General features: G+C 39.8%; 1 pseudogene; it reads right to left on the bottom strand.

Annotated features, from left to right (window-relative positions):
• Positions 1-4,092: 4,092 nt before the first annotated feature.
• Positions 4,093-4,684, bottom strand: LOC147433176 (uncharacterized; annotated as a pseudogene).
• Positions 4,685-10,465: the final 5,781 nt, after the last annotated feature.

Raw genomic sequence — 10,465 nt, 5'->3', positions numbered from 1 at the left:
GTAGAGATAATCTTGTTCCTTAACTTTTTGAAAAATTATATGCAAAATTTGGGGTTTGTAAATTATAAGCGTGTGTTTTTTTTGCATTTTTCATCACAGCAGTGAAATCACAAAGTTTATGTTTTATTAATTGGTCAAAAATTGATGTGATTATGGGAATGTAATTTTTTTGAGTTAAACATGTGATTGTAAATTCATCAATTACCCATTGTTCTCAAGATCATTCATTGTTAAATGAAGCATGACATAGAAATTTTAAGATTTTTTAGCCATAATTTTTTTTGAAGAAAACTTGCAAGCTTAAATGCTCATTTTTTGAGCTTGTTGGGCTATTTTTTGGTTTTTTTATGGCAATCAAAACTACACCTCATGCCCTATTGTAATTTTTGGATGGCGAGTGTTGTCTACGAAAATAGCTAGGGAAGAATCATAATGTCATTGACAGAGGTGTGTAGTTGACCTTATCAAACCACCAAGCATTCCTCATGAGAATGAAAAGATTTTGGATTCTCACGAGCTTCACACCAGACATCATGTCAGATGACAAGTGTTGGTAAAATGGCTAGATAGACTTGAAGAAGGTTCTACATGCGAGAATGTCTCTGCACTTAAGAAACGTTTTCCTACGTTCATTTTCAAGGACCAAACATATTCTCCAAGGGGGGATAATGTAAAGACATGGGTGCTACGGGCAAGGCCACTAGCACGGCTGGACAATGTGTACTCTACAGGGAGGCTATAAGATAGCACTGTTGGGTGGAGACTAGCACACGCATTACCACCACCCTTTCAATTATGGTTTATGGTTTTGGGATTGGATCATGAAGTGCTTTGGTTGGGTTAAGATAGAAGTGTAAAGGCAGAGACCCTGTACAATATAAATTCTTGGAAAATATTGTTTGTGCATATGGAAGGTGCTATTGTGACTGGATTCATGTGTTATGTTTCTCATGGCAGCAGTGCTACAAGACTATGATCACCTACATTGCTTAGCCTTATATAAAAGGGTCGTTGACCTGGGACTTTGCTAGAACAGGGGTGTTGCCTAGGTCTTCTTCTTTTGTTAGGCTCATCTACACGGTTAGTGCATCGTGGGTTAAATGACCTACACAGCTAACGCGCCCGGGATTTTTCCTTGGCCTTGCCTACACACCCAATGATGGAAATCAAAGAGCCGTGGCACCTAAACCTGTATGGTTGGTGTTGCTACCCTACCACCTATTGGTACTTGGGATCCTTTCAGAGCTCGGGTTCATGGAGGGAGGCGAAGCGGTCTCAGCTTATGTCTGGTTCAGGTAAGTTGGAGGTGTTTTGGCTCTCTCTCGACAAAGAGAAATTCTCTCTGTCTGTAGTAGAGCAGAAGTGGATGGTTTGACCGGTGGATCCCTACACAAGGTCTTGTGCTCTACTAGTTATTTTTTCATATTCTTTTGATGTTATGGTATACCCAAATTTTATCATTGCATTATTATATGGTGTCTTGTTTCATTTAGATGGTGCTTTTAATGATTCTCTGTTGTCATTATCTCATGTCTCTTTGCACTCTATTTCACCCTCCACTACATTCTCTCTCTCTCTCTCTCTCTTCCCACAACTCCACAATGTTATATTTCTTTAAGTACCTGATTGGGACCAGTGATCAGCAAATCATCCACACAAAGAACAACAATGAGAAGTACATAGCCCTCATGCTTTGTTATGGAATTGTTATTTTATTATTTATTGCTGCTGGCAGGTGGAAAATGCTTGACCGAGCTAGGCTATTGCAAAAGGGATATTACATTTTATGTATATATTTTTATTCAAGTGCTCTTTTATAAGCTTTGGCCATTTATGACCGGCTGGCCAGTTTCTACTCAATTTGATCATTCAAGAAATCTATAAATGAAATACGTGCAAGAGGAAAATGGTCTCTCTTACACGGGGGGAGATTGCACCCAGTGCTCGTGTCTTCTTCCTTCCTCTTCCCTCTTCTCTCTCACCATGCCGGCGTAGCACTCCGCTGTAGGAGGTGCGTCTGCACGCGCTCTCTCACTCTATCTTGATCCATGTCTCTCTGTTCGGGTATGATTCAGTTATGTGATTCAAGATTCACCACGTATTGAGATTTGTCGGGTTTATGGCTTGAAGTATATTATTTTTAGTGTTTTGCAGGACTCTCCTCACTTCTGTTTGCTGCAATGGTATCAGAGCCTTAGGCTACGCTCCAATGGTTTTAGGCCTAGCAATTTGATGGAAGTTAGGTTTGTTTTTCTTCAGTATTTTTGTTCTTCCTATCTTTTATCGATTAAGTATGTGTCAAGATTCATGTTAAACCCATAAATAAGCCAACGGTTTTTATTTATTGTTGAACTAGTTAGAGTACATATGTTGATAGCAATACATAGAAATTAGTGCTATAATATGATCGATTATAACAAGCTAGTCTTATATATTTATATATTTATTTGTTCAAGGTAGCAGTGCATTCACCAACATGACCGTTTGATCACAAGTCTCGGGAAAATGTTTTTAGAGAAAAATTGGAAGGCTTTGACATCTCAAAGAACACACACTTGATTGGGTCAAACTATGAGGAAGAGCAAACTATAATTGCGGGAACCAATCCTAATCAAGCTTGCATGAGAACAAGGGCAAAGGGTGACTTTTAGATAACTAACTAAATAAATAAACAAAAAAATTAAATAAAATCCATGGGAGAACTAAACTGAAAACTAGGTTATACGTATTCTATTCTAGTGCATGAGCAGACAGTTGGATGGTCGAGGGTGAGGAAGCATCACAAAAACACGGATGATAGGGAGCTCATGTGGTAGAAGCTCACAGAAGTATGGTGTAGAAGCCAGCCATGGATGTTAGTTGCTCTCAACAACCACCAATGACATCAGCACAACCGATAGTGAGACCGCTAATTTTCGTCACCAGTACTAGTGCTATCATCCAGTGACTTTGCTTCCCAACCACATCCATGAGCCCCTACCCATGCAAACATGCTGAGAACTGCCAACACTCAACCCATCTCACCGCCATGTAGTATTTCTCTCTTTGCCCTACTGGAGGGCAGTACCTGTTGTCTCACAGCCTCTCAAGGCATTGAAACTAGCACTACATGTGCCATGCGTGTGTCAGGGGATGTTACCAACCAGCCTCCCAATTTCCCAGTCTCTCGCTCGCATGTATCCAGCTACACACACAATTTTAATTTTCATCTCTATCCCACCAACCCTCATCGTCAATCTTCTTGGCCCTATTTCTTCTATTCATTTGCACCCATGGATGGTCCTTGTCTCACTTGTAGTCGCAACCACCATCTTTTTGATGGCCATGCAGCAAAATAACTACAGCTTTATCGGCAAACATCCACCCCTCTCACACCTATGCACTACACCCACCTCCCTTTTGGCATGCAAAGGCGACAGAAGTAGAAGAACAGATACATTTCTCTCACCTACCCATGCAACCATAACTTTCATCCCCAGACAAAATTCTGCTCGCATGCAGCAGCACGAACTCATGCAATGAACTGGAAATATGAATTGTGTTTGCATGTGATAGGCAACAACATAATAATCATAAGAAGCACAAAATGGTGACCAAGATTAGTGAACACCCACTTTTCCAATGGATGTCTTAACACTCTCTCTTTGTCTCTGTACACGACCGCCACAAATCCTCCCCTATCAACCTCCACTTTGATCCATGCAGAGTTGATGTTGCATAACCACCTCACCGCCTCTGGTTTGCCCATACTGCATACATTAGTAGCTTCTTTACCACCAACTCAATGTGAAGGCTTACACTGATGACATGGAGAGATTTGGAGATAGGTTATTACCTCATGGCGACTCTACTAGAGATAGAACACCTGGGAGAAGGCTGGAGACGAGCTCTATTCTGACTGACAAGTTGTGATTGGAAAGATATGGCATGCCTTACGTTTGAGCAGGTGCCATGTATAGAGGTGAGACGCTGGCCCCTGTTCTAATACCTCCACAAGGAGAAATGGTCACCTCATTGCTACAAGCTATTGGAGGTTCATTCAAATATACAGCAACAGACTCCCGCCAAGTGATGCAAGTTGCTTAACCATTATCAAAACTCAAGGTCTTCCTAATTGATGATTGTGCCTTCAGGATCCATCTTCTTACGAGGTGATGCTACCTCTAAATGCATATCTTTGATCTTTTCACTCAATATGAGTTTCAACTTCCCATGGGCAAGCACAATAGTACCCCATGCATTAACAACAGCTACACTTGATGGATTGATGGCTACAGCTGCAGCAAATTGCATCGTGGCCTCTTTGAGCATGCGGGATGCACCACCCACATCTAACCTAACATCAAGCCCCTGTTCCCCTTCTGTCAAGGGAACCGTCCCCACATCCATAAACTCCTCAACTTCATCTGCCACTAATGTGTCTACTCTTGAGTGTCTAAATTTGTGTGATAGATGGAAAAAGTCGAGAACTTTCTTTCCCAGTTTCAACCTAGAGTATTCGTCGTCACAACCTTGGAGGTTTGTACCATAGCCCATCTTTGCATCCTGGCCTCGTCCATCATTGACAGATGATATCTTACCACCATATATTGGCAAGCTTTTCTTGCATAGAGGCTGCGAAAAGATGACCTTTGACATTTGAAATCCCGGGTTGAAATAAGATCTTGTGGGAGAGAATGTCCATTTTCTTCCTTTTGAGTTACTTACAACTGGGACGTTCTCATCATTAAGCGGTGAGGCAATCGTGGGATCAACGGGAGCATGATAGTACGTGTTTTCAAGTCAAGTCCAGTGCTCAGAAAAATCAAAGCATTGCACTTTCATGGCATCACGTCATGACTAGCCCACTCATGTGTATTGGATCTCATTGGCTACCGTGATCTCCATTGTAAAGTGAGGGTGAGCTTTTTATAATTAAATTGTTGCAGAAAACTCAATCGATGTTCACCATGCCACCCTCATGCTTTTCAATAACCGCTGCAACCGTTTCTTGGACAACGCCCATTGTGAGGCATCCACCAGCATTGATAATGATGTTGATTCTAACCTGGTGATTTTAGGCTTTAATTCAGTTTAGTCTTTTTTTTCAGTATTTCACTTTACTTCATTTTACTTTTGTGCCCAACCACATTGATTTAGATCCACAAGCAGGGATTTCATTAACATGATCACAAATACATGATCACGTTACCCGGGGGATTCACCATGGAAAACTTACCGCACCACGTAAGTGTAGGGGACGGGGGTTTTTTTACAAGTCACATAAGCGTATAAGTTGGGGACAGGCCCCCAATAATTTATCTCCCAGGCTTAAAAGTAAGGGAGGGGGGTATCATATTTGGGGGGGGGGGGGGGGAGTGAGAAAAGGAAAAATGAGAGGAAGGATTTGTGTTTCAAAATCTTGGCTTCCCAAAAGAGTTTACCCTCAAAATTGTAAGTCAATAGCTACAAAGATACATGCAAGAACTAACACTCTTTTGTATCAATTGCTTCTTCTTTGATTCTAGTTCATTTGTTCAGGGATGAAAGCTATAAAGAGTTTGTATAAATTCAAATTTACACGGAGAAACTTGCACAACATTATAACCATGTTTTTTGAGTAATTTAGATGGGTCAAAATTGGACAAGTACCCAGAGTGTGTTAGGAAATATGACGTAGCTAAATAGCTATTTGAGTAGATTACTTAATGGAGAGAGAGATTTCACACACAAGAGATTATAGAGTAGACAGAGAGAGAGAGAGTACACACGATATACGTGGTTCACCCAATGTGGGCTACGTCCACGGGAAAGCAGCCACTCAATGGCTTTAGTACTTCAAAACAAGAAGTAGTTTACAAAGGGATTATACGCTTAATGGAGCTCCCGCCTTGCTTCACTCTCACCACCTCACACTCACCTTGTTGCATCAACTTCACACTATAAAATGTGTGTGGAAATGGCCTCCTTTTATAGGCCAAAAGGGCTGCCCTCTCTCATGAGAGGCAGCCATGTGTAGCCGCCCCTATGTAGATAAGTCCAAATCGGACCCTTCAATCCGCCCATGTGTGGCTGCCCCTGAGAAGACAAGTCCGCTTTTGAATTCGGCCACAGGTCACCGGCCATTGACTTCCGACCACCGGCCATCGGCCAACCAACTGGTTGTTTTCCGACCACTTTTCGGTCGCTGTCCGACCATAATATTCAAAGGAGACCCCTAAAGTTTCCCCTGATTTTTTTGGCCGTGAAAATTTTGGTTTTTGGCGAGTGATTTTCCTTCACGCACGATGGCTTCTCCTGATAGTGGGGGCCTTACAAATGTGCGCTCTTACCACATAAAATTACAAGTGTAAATCAGGCTGCATACCTAACAAAGTGCAGGCTCATTGGGCACATAGTTTGAAAGTCAAACTAAGACACATTAAGGGTACACCTAGGTATCAATAGAAGTGGTTCCTTAGAACATTGTTGGTCACTATGCTACACACTCCTTGACTAGTTTTACTCAATTAGATCATGTGAGACCTACATTTTATATATAAGATAGGGGTATGATAGTTTTTTTCATTGATTGTCATATAAGCGTAGAAAGGGGGGTCATATTCCCTAATATGAGTCGTATATAGCGGTTTTACCAATGTTGTCTGCTCGCAGGTGGCGTCTCATTTTGTATATAGAGTGAATCCCCCGGGTCACGTTAATAACATTGAGTGATCACATTTCAAAATACATGATCACGTTAGATCTTCACATGACTTTCCTTTAACCTTTAGAAATTGTCCAGCTTCATACGTCCACTTGGGTTGTTTCATTTCTTGGTGGGCTTGGTTAAGTGTTCTTATAGTTTCCCGATGGGCCTGCCGAGAAAAACACATACTCCGATGGGGTTCTGGTGGATTTCCATGTCACCATTTATAGGCTTTTTTGTTATCACGTTAATTGTGATTATGTGAATGTGATAATAGACATTGTGATCACAAAAAAATTCACTTGATCATGTTAATATTAAATCCTTGTCCACAAGAATTTTCTCAATTTTGTCTTATAGGTAATTGTGGCCTTTTGAAGATGGTTCATATAATATTTTATTTCCTCTCTCTCTCTCTCTCTCTCTCTCTCTCTCTCCTTTTGGTCGATGGTCAATGGCATGGAAGCATCGAACATCGACAAAGTTCTTTGGTGGCCAATGCAATAATTTCTCAAACAACGCTCGCTTTCAGGCATCCACATGCAGTGACCAGGATCATGATGTATTTAAACTGACAATTTCAGTCTTTCACTAGACTTCATTTTAATACCCAGGCACTGGATTAGATCCATAAGGATTGTATTAGTTTGATCTTATGGGTAATTTGTATAAGCCGCATACTCTCATACTACATACCTAGTACAAGTTTAAAAGAGAAGTTTAATTTTTTGCCTTGCCAGGTATTTTCTTCATGCATATTCTTTTACATAGTTTGACGTTTAACTGGCAATGTCTGAAAGAGCAGCTAAGGTCAAATCAATTTTGCATTGTTCTCTTTATTTTTTGGACCAATCTAATAATGTTTATAGTATGGCCTTTACATGATGTATTCTCGTGATATCATAATTAAACACTGGTTGATGCCCTTTAACAAATGATAAATAATAAGTTTTACAATATTAAGCACTTTAGAGACAACAATTTGTGATATCAAGGGGACTACTCCATTTATTCGAACAAAAACAATCGACAATATATTAATTCCATATCACTTTTTGACTAATCCAAATTGTAAATGACTTTTTCTAATTACAGTTATGTCCTACTTGTATCTCTCTCCCCACACACAAACTGGTACATATTTTAGATGCAGTACATCATCCAAAGTCTAATGATTTACAGAGAGAAAACATGTAAGTTCTCTCCACATTTTCATTTTAGGTTTTAAAAAATCTTCTCAAAAACACAAGTAATTATACACTCATAGCACTCTCTTCAATTCTATGATACCCATAGTCCTACACATATCTACTAATATCATTCCGTAGAGAACAGCAATGTTACATAAATTCAACACATCTGGCTGACTTAACAACTTCATTACCATTTATTTTTTGAAAGAAGGCATGTCTCTTTAATAACCTTCATTCTCTAACATTGTGCCAATACTTGTATTAATGAAATTGCTATTGCGATCATTTCACATTGAGACATGCAACTACTCACATAAGCCGAGGTGCTTTCCGTTAAACCAATTTGTCAGTACTTTGTTACTCAACCTTACTCCCATGTGGTGTGAAGCAAGTAGTGCATTTTCTATGTTTTATGCCTTGTCTAGTCCATTGGTCACATGCACACAAATCTACCGATTTAGGCAGTATGTGAAATTGAAAATCTATTCACAATCGTAAATGCAGATCGGCCGATATACGTAGCATTAGTGCACATTTGCCAATCTAGGTAGCACGTCTTATTGGTGTAGATTCACTGGTTAAGGCAACACTGATCACAAATTCATGTTGCAGTGGCTGGCCACCACTACAGCTGGTAAGATTTTGTTACTCAGGGATTTTGGATTTTGGGTTTGAAAATGGATATATGTTGGCAGATATTTGGACTTGGATTTTTTGGATTGTTGCGATAGTATTTATGGAAATGGATTTGAGATTGATGAGATTAACTATAATGATGAGTGTGACCAATGATATCTTCATTCATTAGGGTATGACATATACTGCTTATTCTAGTGGTATGGGACACTAGAATAGGTAGTATGTGGATGATGGCAGGCATATGCAATGTTGTTTCATTTTATTTTTTTTCCTATATGCTATTTTTTGACACAGATTTCTAATCATTGTTTTTCACAAGTATCGTTTGCAGATTTATTATCTTTGCAAATGAGGACAGTTGCTTTCCAACGGATGGGTATATTATGGAATTGGTACTTTATTATTTATTGTAGTTGACGGTGGAAAACGCTTGACCGAGCTAGGCTATTGCAAAAGGGGTATTACATTTTATGTATATATTTTTATTCAAGTTCTCTTTTATGAGATTTGGCCATTTATGACCACCCGACCAGTTTGTACTCAATTTGACCATTCAAGAAATCTATAAATGAAATACATGCAAGAGGGAAATGGTAACTCTTGCATGGGGGGAGATTGCACCCAGTTGCTTGTGTCTTCTTCCTTCATCTCCCCTCTTCTATCTCGTCGTGCAGGCATAGCACTCCGCTATAGGATGTGCGTCTGCACACTCCCTCTAACTCTATCTCGATCCATGTCTCTCTTTGTTTGCGTATGATTCTGTTATGTGCTACAAGATTCACCAGGTATTCAGATTTGTCTGGTTTGTGGCTTGCAGTATATTGTTTTTAGTGTCTTGGAGGACTCTCCACACTTTCGTTTGTTGCATGCTTTACATACAATGTGCTTTGTGTTGGAATGTTAACGAAAGCCTTGTTTGAACAAATGAGTGTCAACTTTCTCATACCAAGCGCGAGGAGATTGCTTAGACCCATACAAAGCCTTGTTACATATGCATACTTTGTCCTCTTGTCCTTTCTTGACAAAACCGCAAGGCTGCGTCACATAAACTTCCTGAAATATGTCACCATTGAAGAAAGCAGTGACAATGTCTGACTAATGTACATCCCAACCAAAATGAGTTTCCAATGCACATAGAAAATGAATAGTAGTCATGCAACAAGTGGGAGCAAAAGTTCTTCATAATCTATGCCTTTTTTTTGCACATAGCCTTTTGCAACAAGTCGATCCTTATGGCGATCAACCTCACCATCCGGCTTGCGTTTCAACTTGTAAACCCGCTTTGTACCAATGGCCTTTTTACAAAGAGGCAAATCACATAAAGTTTATGTGTTATTTTCTATAATTGCATCATATTCTAATTGCACGATGGCAGCCATCCAATTTTTTGAATTTTGTTCTTCATCAAAAGACAGAGGTTCCTCAACATCATGTAAGCCAAAGCATAACAATTTGATGCATAAGAGGCATGGAAAGAACTTGAATGAGTACAACTAGACAAAGGTGCATCCAATTTACTGTCACAGAAAGTGTGCGTCAACCATTTTTGCATACCTCTAGCTTGCTCATTTTCAATTGTTTCCTCATCAAGTACATCATGTACATATGCACCAACAATAGGCTGATTTGTAACATTTTCAGAAACCCGTATAGGATGTACAATTATCTCATTGGAGTTTACGTTCGCACTTTCACCACTGAAAAGAGGCAGCAAAGTGTCACAAATGTACTCTTAGCTTACATTACTGTCTCTAGTACATGAATACAAAGGCTGAACAAAATCTTCCACAAACACAACATTACGTGAGACCAAAATACGCTTTGTTTGTGGATGGTATAACCTGTAACCTTTGCTTTCAGCACTATAACCAACAAGAATACATTTGAGAGCCTTATCATCCAATTTTTTGCGTTGCGCTTATGACGCTAAACACGCATGTGCTCAATAGATGGCTTTCTATCATGC

The sequence above is a fragment of the Adiantum capillus-veneris genome, chromosome 20 (genome assembly GCF_014529385.1).
Source record: "Adiantum capillus-veneris isolate H3 chromosome 20, ASM1452938v2, whole genome shotgun sequence".
NCBI lineage: Eukaryota > Viridiplantae > Streptophyta > Polypodiopsida > Polypodiales > Pteridaceae > Adiantum > Adiantum capillus-veneris.
This window is presented reverse-complemented; position numbering and strand designations above follow the sequence as displayed.